The sequence below is a fragment of the Salmo salar genome, chromosome 15, assembly GCF_965601325.2.
Source record: "Salmo salar chromosome 15, fSalSal1, whole genome shotgun sequence".
Taxonomy (NCBI): Eukaryota; Metazoa; Chordata; class Actinopteri; order Salmoniformes; family Salmonidae; genus Salmo; species Salmo salar.
This window is the reverse complement of record NC_138305.1, coordinates 37,781,118-37,798,510: the sequence shown is the minus strand read 5'-3', so window position 1 is coordinate 37,798,510 and position 17,393 is coordinate 37,781,118. Positions and strand designations below refer to the sequence as shown.

Genomic DNA, 17,393 nt, shown 5'->3' with positions numbered 1-17,393 from the left:
TCAACTTAAACAGAGAGTCTAGATAAATCTCTTTGAAGGGCTAAATAACTTAGACAAGCAGGCTATACTGCAGCCATAGATCATAAGTCTGTTGAAACACTTCAAAACATCTGTTTCATCAGGGATATACGCTAGATACCTATCTAATCCCCATATGGTTGTTCTGGGTTCTGCTGGCTGGAAGCGAGGGTTTCATCTCTTCTCAGTGGGAGCTTCTGAGGGCTCAGAGGCCTTTTATCCTGGCCCCTTGGTGCAGAGTGAGAAAAAAGGAGCTGGCCTGCTCCTCTACCAGTGTGGCTTTAATGGAGTTTCTTACAGTCCCTCACACCTCCAATGCCTGGACCCAATTAACTGGATTAATGTTGGTGAGTATGATATAGCTCACCGATTAAAGATCCCTTTCAGGTGCCTCTAATCAAGGTGGGTGCATCCTGACACAGCTAACGGCACCCAGCTCTGTGTAATCTCTGACTTCTGTCAACCATTACGAAAGGAAGGGAGGGGCCAGGGCACAACTTCACCTATTAACTGTCGGTTCCTCTCTAAGTTAACTTCAAATGTCACTGTCATAAAGAACTGTTGTTTGGGGAATTACATTTAAAATCTAAGTGGGAATAATGGTATCAGACAGGGCTGTTCCATCTCGTCTCATGAGATTCTCTTGTTCCGAAGGCACCTTACAAGTCCAAGGATACGACTCTGAAACATGAGACCAACCTGAGCTCATTATTAGCTCAATTAGCCCTCTTTCTAGAGGAAGTGAGAGATTCCGAACAAACAGCCTGTCACTCCCTGACCATAGAGAGCCCTCGGGGTTCTCTATGGTGTAATAGGTCAGAGCGTGACTAGGGGGGTTTTCTAGTTATTATAGTTCTATGTTGGTGTGTGAGTGTGGTTCCCAATTGGAGGCAGCTGAATATCATACTTAGTGTGTCCCTTTTCCCACCTGCGTTGTGGGATATTGTTTTGTGTGAGTGCCTTTGTGCGCTATGTTTTGCACGATCGTTATATCTTTGTTTGGGTTTTTTTAAGTTTCACGAGCAATAAAATGTGGAACTCTACTCACGCTGCGCCTTGGTCCAGTTATTTAAACGACGGTCGTGACACAGTCATAACTATTTTTCTGTGAACACTCATTGTTCAGCTCCGATCTGGAGAGGAAGAGGCATGTCCCATCAGATTCCTGAGTCTAATCTACTTTGACAACAGTTGTGTAAAGTAATTAAGTAAAAATACTTTAAAGTACTACTTAAGTTGTTTTTTGGGGTATTAGTACTTACTTTACTATTTATATATATATTTTTTTCTCCCCAATTTCGTGGTATCCAATTGTTAGTAGTTACTGTCTTTTCTCATCGCTGCAACTCCCGTACGGACTCGGGAGAGGCGAAGGTCGAGAGCCATGCGTCCTCAAACACAACCCAACCAAGCCGCACTGCTTCTTGACACAGCGCGCATCCAACCCGGAAGCCAACCGCACCAATGTGTCGGAGGAAACACCATACACCTAGCGACCTGGTCAGTGTGCACTGCCCCGGCCCGCCACAGGAGTCGCTAGTGCGCGATGAGACAAGGATATCCCTGCCGGCCAAACTCTCCCTAACCCAGACAACGCTGGGCCAATTGTGCGCTGCCCCATGGGCCTCCCGGTCGCGGCCGGCTGCGACAGAGCCTGGGCTCAAACCCAGAGTCTCCTGTGGCACAGCTAGCACTGCGATGCAGTGCCTTAGACCACTGTGCCACCCAGGAGGCCACTATTTACATTTTTGACAACTTTTACTTTTACTTCACTACATTCCTAAAGAAAATAATGTACTTTTTACTCCATACATTTTTCCTGACACCCAAACGTAATCACTACATTTTGAATACTTAGCAGGACCGGAAAATTGTTAAATTCTCATCTTATCAAGAAAATATCCCTGGTCATCCCTACTGCCTCTGATCTGGAGGACTCACTAAACACACATGCTTTGTTTGTAAATCTCTGAATGTTAGAGTGTGCCACTGGCTATACGTAAATTAAATAAACAAGAAAATGTTGCCATCTGGTTTGCTTAATATAAGGAATTTGAAAGGATTTATACTTTTACGTTTGATACTTAAGTATATTTTAGAAATTACATTTACTTTAGATTTTTAAGTATATTTAAAACCAAATACTTTTAGACTTTTACTCAAGTAGTATTTTACCGGGTGACTTTCACTTTTACTTGACTCATTTTCTATTAAGGTATATTTACTTTTACTCAAGTATGATGATTGGGTACTTTTTCCACCACTGTTTGACAACTACTCTAATGGCTGTAGTGTGTTGAAATCATTTCTCTACAAATAAAGTATCTCACACAAACATGCATGCACACGCACGCACGCGGACACACACAGAAATACAGTTTTGCACGTGTGATGTACACTGTACACCATACTAACAGTGACAGACAGTATTATTGTTGGTTCACTGGAACAGTCATTTCAGAGTTCTGCATTGCTACAGGCCAACATCATTAAATCTATGAAAATATAAAAATATATCTATCTAAAAATTAAACTCTCTACTCTGGTTTAAATGACCCATTGCACAGTGAATGCATTGCAATGCTATTCATTTTATATTCTTTGTAAAGATATTCCTGGATGTACCACAGATGTCACGTTAAAATGATAGGAAATTGAAGTCAGGTCCTTTTTATTGAACACCAGGGTGACCTCATTGAAGATAGTTACCACACGTAGGCTATAATTCTGATCAAACAGTACAGTAGCCGTCATGTGGAACTATGCTTGTCAGGCCAAGGGTGATCACGCTAGGATAAGCATTAACAAGTCTAACAAGCATAGCAGACCCAAAACTGCTGCGGCGTTTAGAAAACACTGTGCTTTTTCTATAACCCTTCATTATCTATTATGCACAACTAGCCCATCTTGCTGTCCTCTAATCTTCTGTCACTTTAAAACAGAAGAATAACAAATACTTTCGGTTCCCAAATATGCCATGTTTCAAATTCAAATCTGAACAGGGGAATATCCTCCAGACAAGCATTCAACCTTAAATCCATTAGAATCAGATAGAGAGCTCTGCTTTCATGAAGCCAATATTTAAAAGTCTGACTGGAGAGTCCAAGAGGGAGAGATACTAACCAACACCTCATTCCACACACAGCTATAAAACTGTCAATGATTTGATCACACTGAAGCTTCTGAAGGAGGAAGCCAACTCCTCTGTCTGGGTCTAACAGGTAAAGACATTCCAGACCGCTTTATCTATAGAGAGTCAAAATGAAAGGTCCTGAGGGGGGTTAGTCAGTGTTGTATGCACCCCACCCAGGGTGAGAAAAGCTATGTTTTACACCCTTTGACTCTACAGAATGTCATGCATGGACACTTCAACACACAACTGTAGATGGATTTGGGTTGATGGGTTTTTCGTTGACAAGGGACACTTTAACTTAGACATTTCAAATGTGAATAGGTGAAAAGGTCGTATTCAAAAGAAAACGTATGCCTATGCCCAAATTACTATTCTATGTATCAGGATGGAATGTGCTAGAAATAGTCAAAGAGTTCTCTGCATACTTTTGAGAGACCATTTCTTTGAGTTTAAAATGGTTGCTAAATGCACTATGGTAACATTTTAATGACTCCCTCCTGCCAGCTGAGAAATTAATAAAATGAAGCAGGGAGAAAGTCTCTCCCCCTCTGCATTCTTGTGGGTCTCCATAAGAGGTCTGTTCAGCCAGATAGCCACACAAAAAGGCTGGCAGAGCAGGGCTACTCACATGCAGCTAGGCAACTGGGCTTTTGTGCGAACCTTTCAGGAACTCAGGACTCGGTTCAAAACTTTTTAAAAAATGCCAAGCTCCCTTTGTTTTTCAGACCAGTTTTGAGAGCGAGGAGGCCCTGGGGACATGTTTTTTTCTTCAAAATCAGACGAACTGAAAAACAACTTCTTTTCATACAGGCATGTTTTACGACTGCTAGATTTAACCCTCTCCTCCCTCAGTGTAGTATGATCTATTCCTGGATTGGCAGCGAGGCATCTAGTGAATCTGAGGGAAAGTCAGGTCTCCAGAAGGTCTCCATCCACACCAATGGGAAGATAGGTGGGATTGTCTTGGACACTGAGGTGATACAGGGGTCAAACCTATTAAAGGAGGCTGGTCATCACCAAACTAGCTTGAACACGTTGGAATGTTTTAGAATGCTGTTTATTCCTTAAACTGTCAAATAGCAACAACAAGAGGTAAGACAAAATACTCCCAGGCATAACTCTCTAAACCGTGGGTCACTGCCATGCATTAGCCTATGCTGTAGTTCAGACATCAGACATGTTTCAAGACTCTTGGCTACATTTGTTTAGAGATAGAAGAAAACCTAGTGAAAGCGAAGAGCTGGGTGGCTGAAATTGTCCATACTTTGAGGATTTTGACCCACAGAAATGAACAAATGTCACATCTGATTAAACTATTGACCAAGTTCATGTCTACACCAATTGTATGACTATGTTATTACACAATGAAAGGAATCCTTCTTGAACTGATTTAAATTCTATTAAAAATATTGCAATATGGGATGGTGAGTATTCATACCCACTGACTTATTCCACATTTTGTTTTGTTACAGCTGGAATTTAAAATGGATTAAAAATATGTTTTTTTCTCACCCATCTATAAACAATACCCCATAATGACAAAGTGAGAACATGTTTTTAGAAATGTTTGAAAATGTATTGAAAATGAAATACCTAACTTCCTAAGTATTCACACCCCTGAGTCAATACATGTTAGAATCACTTACTGTATGTAGCAGCCTACAGACCTAAATATACTACATAGTCAAAAAGTCTCAAGTTGTAACACTACTAGCTATATATTTTCCTGCTCTTAATCATCAATGTAACTTTGTCCGAATTAAAGGGTCAGTTGTCAGCTGCCAAGAAGTGAGAAAACTACACACCTGAATAAGTGCACAGTACTTGATATTTATGAAGCATGTCAGAAATTCTGCTACTCAAAGGTTCTCAGTTCTAGACTCCACTGAAGTTGTTGGTAAGTGTGAGGATTTCAGGACTGTTGTATGACAAAATAAGACAATTGTTGGAGGTTTTAAGAATATCGAACAAAAATGTAGGATCAATATAGCTGCAAGCAGTAAGGAAACAGGGTACTGGCTTATGAGCAGGCTGAAAGAGACAGTTGCAAGGAAGCAACTCTCTATCGCTGCCAACACCCCTAATATTGGTGTAACTATGAAAGAAGTGCATTTTTTACCCATGTTCAAAATAGCTAACATGAACTAGATAAGTGAAACTAGTGTTGCTATGGCATCACAACACCCAACTTCTACTACTATTACATTACACAGTGTGCTTTTAAACGTGACAAACCCCACAAACACTATTCTTGTTGACAGAAACAAAGGATTTCCCAGGGGGGGGGGGGCAATATTTTCAGACACCTGGCAACAGAAACAGTATGGGGAGCGAGCCAACGCTGCAGGGCCTTCATTTACTGGAGAGTGAGTCATAGTGATGCTCACCTCCACCTGAGACATGCACATAGCAGAGCACAGGATGGAGCCGCTCCAAACAACAACATTACATCCACACAATGTGACATAGAACCAACATGCTAGAATGAACACGCAATTGTGTCTTAGAATTCTAAGCCTCCGGCGGTTGTCTAACATTCCCATTGGTGAGGGCATTTTCTCCCTTCATTTGTTTAAGCTCACATCCATCCACCTCATCACAACAAGAGTATGTATTTCTTTAGCACGCTCTGGGGCATAGCCTAGCCTCACACAGGGAGTTAACCTTTCATGTTCTGGACCAGCTGTACCTCTACTGTACCAGAGATGATCTCTCTCTACTCTTACATAAACCTTCCAGAGCTAGCGCCTGTGGGGACACAGGGGGTTACATAAGAAGCCATACAGCCACAGAAAGATGAGATGAGTCTCTGGATTGGAAGAGAAGACCATGCTTGTTTTTTCTCTGTGTCAGGGCATCTGCTAGAGCAGTTTCACTAACTCAGTGGGCTGCCGGGCCGGCCGGGCCCCCTTTGGGTCAAGCAGCTTTGTTGTCTGTAATGAAGTTAGCAGAGACAAGAGTCTGACCCCAAAGAATAGTGATCTATCGAATTATCTGGCATGCTGGAGGGGTGTTCCCCAGTGGGTTTTGGAACGGGGATCAGCGACGTGATTGGATGATGACTGAGACGAGTGTTCAGTGCAGAGCAGGATTGGCTCCCCAGCCCTGGATTTAGTCAAACTCAGCCATCTGTCTTTCCCCACACCACCTCCAGCAGAGAGCGAGCGAGAGAGAGAAGAAAGAGAAGACAGGAGAAAGAGAGAGAGAGAGCGAAAACCAGATTAAATCAAAACTTTGACCCGTTCGCTAATCCCCAAATCTATTTCAGCCTTTAGCCCTGGTCCTTCCAGGGTTGGCGCCTCGGGGACCGTTGACATAGTTTAAGGAGTTCATTTCTGAGGGGAGGATCTTTTGATTGTTGTCATGGTGTCACTCAAAGTTGTATGGTAACAATCTTTTTCTTTTTTTTATATCAAAATAATCACTCCAAGATCATACAACTATCAAATACTATCAAAGGAACAATTCTGAATGTATATTTTGGGCAACTTGTGAGTGTAGCCTAAAAGGCGCTGCACGGCAAATCCGAGGTCTGCATTGGCTGTGCAGGATTTACGGTGATATGTCCTCTGCAGAAGTCAGGGCATTCATACTTTTTGTGCGCCACAATGTTACAAAATTTGAGAGTTGCACGGCGAAGCGGTACGAAGCGCAATTTGGCCTCTGTGTGCCTCTGAAGGCCCCGCAATTGCATCATACCATCCATACGGCTCCTTCAACCACATTTTCAGATAAAGCATAAATTGGCTCTAAGCCTTGAGGCAGGGATGGGCAGGGATGGGCAGGCCCTCAGATAAACCCCCCCCCAAAAAAAATCAGTCGGTCTCAACATACTGTTGCGATTTAGAATACACCAGGTGCACTTTCTAAATGGTGTTGTGCATCAGCAGTTGTTATCTGGTTATGTTAGTCACTGACAGTCAGTCAATTAGCCCATGTCAGCCTGCGAGCAACTGCAGTCCCTCATGATGAGTTCAGATTTTTGTGGTCCCGACCCCCATCAAAGTTGCCCATCCCTGCCTTGAGGCAAGAACATGCTCAAGGCTAGCTAGTGTGCTGTTGTTACTCTGAGGCCGTTGGACAGTGATAATGAAGCTGTTCTGTGTGTGATTGATGGCTGCCAGATGTGAGATTGGAGATAATGCTGGGGTCATGTTGTATGGCTCCTGAGTGGCGCAGCGGTCTAAGGCACTGCATCTCAGTGCTTGAGGCGTCACTACAGACACCCTGTGTCACATCCTGACCAGTAAAAGGGGTTATTTGTCATTGTAGTTATTATATACGGGGAGTTGGGCTAAGTCAGGGTGGAGCCCTGACCTAACTTCCCGGGCGTACAGGAGAGCGCCGTGTAGCAAAAACGAGCCAGTCAAGGAATCAAGCGAGGAGCTTGACGCGAGATTCCGGAGAGAGGTACTGGCGGAAAGGGCACGAAGGAGCACCTGTGCTTACTATGGGGAGCGACGGATCAAGCAAGCACCACGTTATGCGGGGATACGCACGGTATCGCCAGTGCGCAGCTACAGCCCGGTGCGCTCGGTAAAAGCTCCTCACAGGTGTCAGGCTAGAGCCAGCATCGAGCCAGGACCGGTGATGCAAGTTGCAAGCATCAGACCGCCGGTGAGGGTCCAGGGCCCAGTGTATCCTGTTCCTGCTCCTCATACTCTTCCTCCAGTGCACCTGTCCAGCCCAGTACGTCCTGTTCCTGCTCTCCGCACTAGCCTTGAGGTGCGTGTCACTAGTCTGGCACCTCCAAAGCCAGCCCCACGCATCAGGCCTCCAGTGCGTCTGCCCAGTCCGGTACGTCCTGTTCCTGCTCCTCGCACTAGCCCTGTGGTGCGTGTTACTGTTCTGGCGCCTCCAAAGCTAGACCCACGCATCAGGCCTCCAGTGCGTCTGCCCAGTCCAGTACGTCCTGTTCCTGCTCTCCGCACTAGCCTTGAGGTGCGTGTCACTAGTCTGGCACCTCCAAAGCCAGCCCCACACATCAGGCCCCCAGTGCGTCTGCCCTTACTTACTTACAGAGACGGCCTACAGTCCGGAGCCTGCAGAGACAGCCTACAGTGGGGAGCCTGCAGAGACGGCCTACAGTCCGGAGCCTGCAGAGACGGCCTACAGTCCGGAGCCTGCAGAGACGGCCTACAGTCCGGAGCCTGCAGAGACGGCCTACAGTCCGGAGCCTGCAGAGACGTCCTACAGGCCGGAGCCTGCAGAGACGGCCTACAGTCCGGAGCCTGCAGAGACGGCCTACAGTCCGGAGCCTGCAGAGACGGCCTACAGTCCGGAGCCTGCAGAGACGGCCTACAGTCCGGAGCCTGCAGAGACGCTCCTCAGCCCTGAGTCTCCAGCGACGCTCCTCAGCCATGTCTCCAGCGACGCTCCTCAGCCCTGAGTCTCCAGTGACGCTCCTCAGCCCTGAGTCTCCAGCGACGCTCCTCAGCCCTGAGTCTCCAGCGACGCTCCTCAGCCAGGAGCCTTCAGGGACGCCCTTCAGCCCGGAGTCTCCAGCAATGCCGTGCAGTCTAGAGTTTTCTGAACGGAGCTATGCCCAGAGCCAGAGCCACCTCCGTAGTGGGAGGATTGGGAAGGGGGGGTGTAGCACAGGGACCGTCATTGACGGTAGCCACCCTCCCTTCCCTCCCTTTAAGTTTGGGGTTGTTTTGTGGGGTTTTTGTTTAAGGTGCATTAAGGGTCTGCACCTTTGGGGGGGGGGGGGGGGGGGTACTGTCACGTCCTGACCAGTAAAAGGGGTTATTTGTCATTATAGTTGGTCAGGGCGTGGCAGGGGGGGTGTTTGTTTTGTGTGTTTGGGTATTGTGGGTTTAGGTTCTAGTTTTCTTATTTCTATGTTTAAATCTAGCTTTTCTATTTCTATGTGAGTTTTGTCAATGACCTCCAATTAGAAGAAGCTGGTTGTTGTTGTCTCTAATTGGAGGCCATATTTAGTTGTGATTGTTTTCACAGGTTTTTGTGGGTGGTTGTTTCTAGTATAGTCTGTGCACCTTAACGGACTGTTTCGTCATTTCTTTCTGAGTTTGGTGAGGGCCAAACTTTGTGGGTGTCAAATTAGCTAGCCATGATGGCCGGGCTATGTACTCAGAATATTGCAAAATGTGCTTTCGCTGAAAAGCTATTTTAAAATCTGACACCGCGATTGCATAAAGGAGTTCTGTATCTATAATTCTTAAAATAATTGTTATGTTTTTTGTCAACGTTTATCGTGAGTAATTTAGTAAATTCACCGGAAGTTTGCGGTGGGTATGCTAGTTCTGAACATCACATGCTAATGTAAAAAGCTGGTTTTTGATATAAATATGAACTTGATTGAACAAAACATGCATGTATTGTATAACATAATGTCCTAGGAGTGTCATCTGATGAAGATCATCAAAGGTTAGTGCTGCATTTAGCTGTGGTTTTGGTTTTTGTGACATATATGCTTGCTGTGAAAATGGCTGTGTGATTATTTTTGGCAGGGTACTCTCCTGACATAATCTAATGTTTTGCTTTCGCTGTAAAGCCTTTTTGAAATCTGATAATGTGGTTAGATTAACGAGAGTCTTGTCTTTAAAATGGTGTAAAATAGTCATATGTTTGAGAAATTGAAGTTATAGCATTTTTTAGGTATTTGTATTTCGCGCCACGCTCTACCATTGGATATTGGTGAGGCGTTCCGCTAGCGGAACGTCTGTCCCTAACAGGTTTTAATACCCCTCAGATAATGATGGTATCTTGATGGAAAGGGTTCTAGGCTGACAGTTGGTCCTAATCCAAATAAAAGGCCAATGACTGAACTCCTAGTGACCTTCTAGTCTTGGGAAATATGACTACAAAACATTTCCTTCCAGATACAAGGTCATAAGAAAACCTCTTTATCTTGGTCATCATATAGCACTTAGAATCTCAACATCAAAGTTATTACCAGCAGACACTGACAATGAATAAGTGAGGTTTAGGATGTTGTCGTTACAAGACCAGCACTGACATAGTAATACACACACTTCAAGCTGTGGGAAGCTACTGTACTGACCAAAGACTCTAGATTGGCCAATCAAGTCATCATAATCATCTGATTTGGATTCATTGTCCTGGACCACTGAACAGAAAAGGCCACTTGTGTTAGTCAGATGGAGGCTTTCCTTTTAGTGCTTTAGTCTACAAAGATTTTCTCCACCCATGAGTTACATTAAATACACACTTTCTCACACACACACACACACACACACACACACACACACACACACACACACACACACACACACACACACACACACACACACACACACACACACACACACACACACACACACACACACACACACACACACACAAACACACACACACACACACACACACACACACACACAAACAGTCAGTCAAACACACATCTCTCTCTTTCGGTCTCCTCACATACAGACACAAAGGCACAGACACACACAATAACAAGTGCACGGCTGGACTGCCAGCCTTGCCACCCAGTCTCCAGCTGGAGAGGACTAATGAATGTTAATGTGTGAGCTGAGGGGCAGCCCACCCTGCTCCCCAGAAGAGAACACTCACTCCCCCTGCTACCACTGCTTTGTTAACAGCTTCTCTGTTCAGCTTGCCTCTGAAAGGAAGGACCAATATTTTCTATATTCTTCAGTTATCTGCACTTAATGGTAGCAGATTTGACTGTGCTGAAAGAGCAAGGAGCTGTGGGTAATGACAAGCATTTATTGTTTCAAGAAACCAATAGAGGTTTAGATCCCCTGCTAGGCAAAAGACTGAAGAAATCTTTCTTTATTGTGCTACCAGGCTATTCACTTGCTCCTTCAATGGCCCACTAGGCAGCTTGAGCTCCTATTAAATCCCAAGTAAAGACCAATTTACAAAATGATTTATGTCTAAAAGTGCACTTCTGTTTTACAATCTCCCCATTAGACTTGCATTCCCTAAAATGTCAATTAAAAAGACAAAACATTGAGCAGTAGTTGGCTAGTAGCCCATCATAAAATGGCTCCTTCCTTAGCACTTATCTTGTACGCTGATAATAGGCATTGTCTCACCACCTGGGAAGAAAAACCGTAATCAATGTAAAAAATAATCTCTGGTTTCCTGATCTCATATGAATTTAATGGGCCCCCTTCCATTATGGGTAATCATTTCCCCATTACACACCTGGTGCCCCACTGACCTCTAAATCACACTGCCCCGCTAATCAGCTCCCCAGGGAACCCAGCAGAAGGCCAGGCGAGGGAGACATCTAGGCAACTCCTACACACACAGACTACATGCATGAACGCTTTCATGATAAGCACAAGACTGAAGAGTGAAGTCAAGACACTAGGCCTATTCAGCACCCTCAGAAAACATAATTCAAATCACTCATTCTGTATTAACATTGATTGGGATATTATTTCAAGCTAAATGAAAACCATATTATTTCCTCTGATATGAAACCCAGAAGAAAGTTATGATCCCTCTATGATGGCTAATGTCAGAAGTTTAAGATGGTTGAGGGAAATTCTGAGTAGCCTCCTTACAGAGTGAGAAAAACTGCTAAAAGTAGTCATCGTGCAGAGAGTTATATGGTTTGTTTAAGTTTCAATCATTGTTTTTTTGTTTGACACACATACAGTGTCACTCTGTTACAGTGGAATTTCCCCTTTACATTTATATAAACGTTCTATTAAAGTGAGTTTTGTACAGCCTAGAGGGATTTCTGCTCATTATTTCCTTGTAACACAGTAATTACCTTCGACCTGCAATTTATAATGATAAGGCCCTTACTTACAAGCTCCTCTTACATTCCACCGATATGCAAAATTAGGCCATCTCTGCATTTTCCTTTGATATACCTCCTAGCTTCTTCAACTATCCACTCTATCTGGAACTTTCTCCCTTTCTCTCCACCCAATGTAAGATAGGGCATTCACGTTCTGAAATAAACTATTTTATTAATTTGGATTTATATGACATAGTGGCAGGTAGGCTACCCATAGGCACGTGGAATTCTACTAGGGAGGCTACCCATCTAGGAGCCAGACAAGGGTGGTCCCCTTCTGCATAAAACGGTTGAAAAGGCATCAATTTCTGTCTCAAATTGTCAATAATCCAAATGGCAAAACAAATCTAATTTGATCAAAACAGCCTAGGCTACACAGGTCTCAGATTGAACATGATTAAAAAAGAAACCAAATATTATATTTATTAATGAATTTAGAGAATAGAGAACACGCTAGAAAAACCCATCATCAGCCTACACAAAACTGAAAAAGTAGCAGATATTAAGCTCATACCAAAATGTTCCGCGCGTAATTCCCCAGACGAACTCTCGGTCCGATTACAAATCCTTTGGAGATAAACCCAATTCCAAGCACGAGACGCGGTGCGGGGTATTTAAAAGTAACAAGAAACTTGAGGCGACGTCGATGGCTCCGTTTATCCAGGCAGAGAGTAAAAACATAGGGTCCGCAGCGACGCGCACTGAGTCCCAAGTAAACTCCGTCCGAGTATGTCTTGACACTACCGCCCGTTCAGTCCAATTTGCATATCAATAGCTCGTGACAGCCTCTGTTAATGAGGTGAAATGAAGGAGCGCTGATAAGATTCAACTGTTTGGAAAGAGACACAGTCCAGTACGCGTCAACCGTGTCACTGGCCAGTCACTTTATTTCCTACTAGAAAGTGAAAGGCAATCCCTGTCATTTCAGTTGTATGCTCAACAGGCTCCTCATGCTATGAAATTCCTTACTGTCTACACTCTACCACCCTAGTTATTTATTAACCAGCCATTTTAACAACTGTTTTCTCTGGGTCTGAAAGAGGGTATTTCATTAACCAACAATCAGTTTTGCAAAATCCTACTGAACAAGCACCTAAATTAGGTAATTGGGGCATGCAAGATTATCCAAATCTGGATCATAATGTTTACTTGAACTACAAACTGAGGTAGCAGATTGTTACATGGGTGGTTTTTCAGCACATTTTACATTATCCTACACAAACACTAAATGATAGCCTATGTATTTAAATGTCTCTATACTGTATCATATATCATATGATATTCAATTTCATAAGGGAATGAAATGGACAGCTGTCGCTCAATAAGAAGTTGTTTACTAAACTCCCTACTCAGATGTGTGTATAGTAGGTTACTTCAGTAGCTCAGGGATGATCCCTGTCAGGGGTCAGTGAGGGGTTACAGCAGTAACAGGGCTTGGCCGACCTCTGGGGAATGTTTACATGTTGCCACACTGTCATCATGGCTTAGGAATTCTCTCATTCCAGGTTCTATCTCTCCCAGTCCCAGTTCAGAAACCCCTGAATAATACGTCTTAATTAATCCAGTTTTTATTTGAGGATTTGTAAAGCGGTCTTGGGACTTAGCAGTTGTTATTGGGTTAAAAACACTAGGAGGGACTGTCAGATAATCAGCGTATAGATTCGGTGTGGTATTTTTTTTACTAATAGGCTACTGCTGGGATTATAGAATATTCAAAGTCTAAATGCATACAACATTCTGAAACTAAGCAATTAAATGTGTTAACACACAAATCTGTTTGGAAAAAGTGGTAGCCTACAACATGAACGAGAGGGAACTGTACCAAAACTATCAATAATTTGTATTTTATTTTATTCTTGTCCTTCACATCTCTGTTACAATCTGAGTTCCCTTGGAAACCTCTAAAATGTATATTTTGCCTAAATTACTTAGCGTGGTGGAGCGTGGTGAAGATGGTTTATCAATACAAAAGATACAAGTGTCTAGCCTAACTAAGTTGCCGGAGAGGAAGGAAACCGCTCAGGGATTTCACCATGAAGCTAAGTGTGACGTTAAAACATTTATTTCATGAGCTGAATGTCACGTCCTGACCAGTAAAAGGGGTTATTTGTTATTGTAGTTTGGTCAGGACATGGCAGGGGTGTGTTTGTTTTGTGTTGTTGTTGTTTTTTTTGTATTGTTCTATGTTTTGTATTTCTATGTTCGTATTTCTAATTGTTCTATTTCTATGTTAGTTTTTGGAACGACCTCCAATTAGAAGCAGCTAGTTGTCGTTGCTTCTAATTGGAGGCCATATTTATATGGGTTTATTTTCTCTTGTGTTTGTGGGTGGTTGTTCCATGTATAGCCTAGTAGCCTTACAGGACTGTTTCGTCGTTGTTTTGTTATTTTTTGTTTTCACGTTTCTTCCTAAAATAAAGAGGAAGATGAGTATACACATTCCCGCTGCGTTTTGGTCTACTCCATCCGACACTTGTGACAGAACCACCCACCAAACCAGGACCAAGCAGCGGAGGAAAGAGCAGCAGGAGGGCTATAAGGAGTCATGGACCTGGGAGGAGATCCTGGATGGGGCAGGACCTTGGCACCAGGCTGGGGAGTACCGGCCCCCTAAGGAGGAGCTGGAGGCAGCCAAGGCGGAGCGGCGCCATTACAAGGCGTTATACGCGCCGAGAGGCAAGTGCGAGAGGCACCCCAAAAAAATGTTTTGGGGGGGGCACACGGGGAGTTGGGCAGAGTCAGGATGGAGACCTGAGCCAACTCCCCGATAACCCAGTACGCACTGGAAGGGGGAGAGGTTAGTGGAGGAGTGGCGGAGTGGCGGAGCGAGTTCTGGGCCATCTCAACCCAGGGCACGAACGCCGCCCACTTACCCGGCCTGTCCTGGCAAATACTCACATCCTTGTTAACTTGTTATGGATAGGGGGCAGTATTTTCACGGCCGGATAAAAAACGTACCCGATTTAATCTGATTATTACTCCTGCCCAGAAACTAGAATATGCATATAATTATTAGCTTTGGATAGAAAACAATCCAATGTTTCTAAAACTGTTTGAATGGTGTCTGTGAGTATAACAGAACTCATTTGGCAGGCCAAAACCTGAGAAGATTCCAAACAGGAAGCGCCCTCTCTGACCATTTCTTGGCCTTCTTTGTCATCTCTATCCAAAACAGGGGATCTCTGCTGTAACGTGACATTTTCTAACGCTCCCATAGGCTCTCAGAAGGCACCAGAACGTTGAATGATGACTTTGCAGGCCACGGCTGAAAAACAGTAGCGCATTTGGTAAGTGGTCGATCTGAGAACAATGAGACTGGTGCACGCGTGCACGAGACGACTCCATGTTTACATTTTCAGTCTTGGAACGAAAACAACGACTCCCGGTCGGAATATTATCGCTTTTTTACGAGAAAAATCGCATAAACAGCGTTTGACATGCTTCGAAGTACGGTAATGGAATATTTTGAATTTTTTTTGTCACGAAACGCGCCGGGCGCGTCACCCTTCGTTACCCTTCGGATAGTGTCTTGAACGCACAACAAAACGCCGCTATTTGGATATAACTATGGATTATTTGGAACCAAAACAACATTGGGTGATGAAGTAGAAGTCCTGGGAGTGCATTCTGACGAAGAACAGCAAAGGTAATCCAATTTTTCTTATAGTAAATCTGAGTTTGGTGAGTACCAAACTTGGTGGGTGTCAAAATAGCTAGCCATGATGGCCGGGCTATCTACTCAGAATATTGCAAAATGTGCTTTCACCGAAAAGCTATTTTAAAATCGGACACCGGGATTGCATAAAGGAGTTCTGTATCTATAATTCTTAAAATAATTGTTATGTTTTTTGTGAACGTTTATCGTGAGTAATTTAGTAAATTCACCGGAAATGTTCGGTGGGAATGCTAGTTCTGAACGTCACATGCTAATGTAAAAAGCTGTTTTTTGATATAAATATGAACTTGATTGAACAAAACATGCATGTATTGTATAACATAATGTCCTAGGAGTGTCATCTGATGAAGATCATCAAAGGTTAGTGCTGCATTTAGCTGTGGTTTTGTTTTTTGTGACATTATATGCTAGCTTGAAAAATGGGTGTCTGATTATTTCTGGCTTGGTACTCTGCTGACATAATCTAATGTTTTGCTTTCGCTGTAAAGCCTTTTTGAAATCGGACAGTGTGGTTAGATAAAGGAGAGTCTTGTCTTTAAAATGCTGTAAAATAGTCATATGTTTGAAAAATGGAAGTTTTTGGATTTTCGAGGTCTTTGTATTTCGCGCCACGCCCATCATTGGATATTGGAGCAGGTGTTCCGCTAGCGGAACGTCTAGATGTAAGATTAACGCTCTCCACCTGCCCGTTACGCTTGGAGTGAAAACCCAAGGTAAGGCTGATCAAGACCCCCAGACATTCCATGAATGCCCTCCAGACTCAAGACGTGAACTGGGGACCCTGATCAGACACTATATCCTCAGGCACCCCGTAGTGCCGGAAGACGTGTGTAAACAGGGCCTCTGCAGTCTGTAGGACCGTAGGGAGACCGGGCAGAGTTAGGAGACAGCAGGACTTAGAAAACCGGTCCACAACGACCAGGATTGTGGTGTTACCCTGTGAAGGAGGAAGATCAGTGAGGAAATCCACCGACAGGTGCGACCAAGGCCGTTGTGGAATGGGTAAGGGGTGTAGCTTACCTCTGGGCAGTGCCGAGGAGCCTTACACTGGGCGCACACCGAGCAGGAGGAAACATAAACCCTCACGTCCTTAGCCAACATGGGCCACCAGTACTTCCCACTCAGACAGCGCACCGTCCGACCGATGCCTGGATGACCAGAGGAGGGTGACATGTGGGCCCAATAGATCAGCCGGTCACGGACAGCAGACGGAACGTGCAGATGCCCAGCGGGACACTGGAAGGGAGTGGGCTCTGCACGTAGCCCCTGCTCAATGTCCGCGTCCAGCTTCCACGCTACCGGCGCCACCAGGCAGGAGGCCGGGAGTATGGGGGTGGGATCCACAGGCCGCTCCTCTGTGTCATAGAGCCGGGACAGTGCGTCTGCCTTCACGTTCTGGGAACCTGGTCTGTAAGAAAGGCTGAAAACAAAACGGGTGAAAAACATGGCCCACCTTGCCTGGCGAGGGTTCGGTCTCCTCGCTGTCCGGATGTACTCCAGATTGCGGTGGTCAGTCCAGATGAGAAAGGGGTGTTTAGCCCCCTCAAGCCAATGCCTCCACGCCTTCAAGGCCTTGACGACAGCCAACAGCTCCCGGTCCCCCTAGTCATAGTTTCGCTCCGCCGGGCTGAGCTTCCTCGAGAAGAAAGCACGGGGCGGAGCTTCGGTGGCGTACTCGAGCGCTGAGAGAGCACGGCTCCTATCCCAGCTTCGGACGCGTCCACCTCCACTATGAATGCCAAAGAGGATGGGCCAGCACGGGAGCCGAGGTAAACAGAGCCCTCAGGTGACCAAAAGCCCTG

General features: G+C 44.7%; 1 protein-coding gene across 3 annotated transcripts in view; it reads right to left on the bottom strand.

The window, feature by feature from the left end:
• Positions 1-12,854, bottom strand: part of LOC106571295 (ankyrin repeat domain-containing protein 6) — a 34,066-nt gene extending 21,212 nt beyond the window's left edge. For 2 of the 3 annotated variants that reach the window (XM_014144200.3, XM_014144202.3), the window contains exon 1: positions 12,430-12,853. The gene's annotated coding sequence lies outside the window, so the exon portion shown is untranslated. Of the gene's footprint in view, positions 1-12,429 lie in introns of all 3 variants that reach the window. The other variant, XM_045695638.2, reaches the window with a different exon arrangement.
• Positions 12,855-17,393: the final 4,539 nt, after the last annotated feature.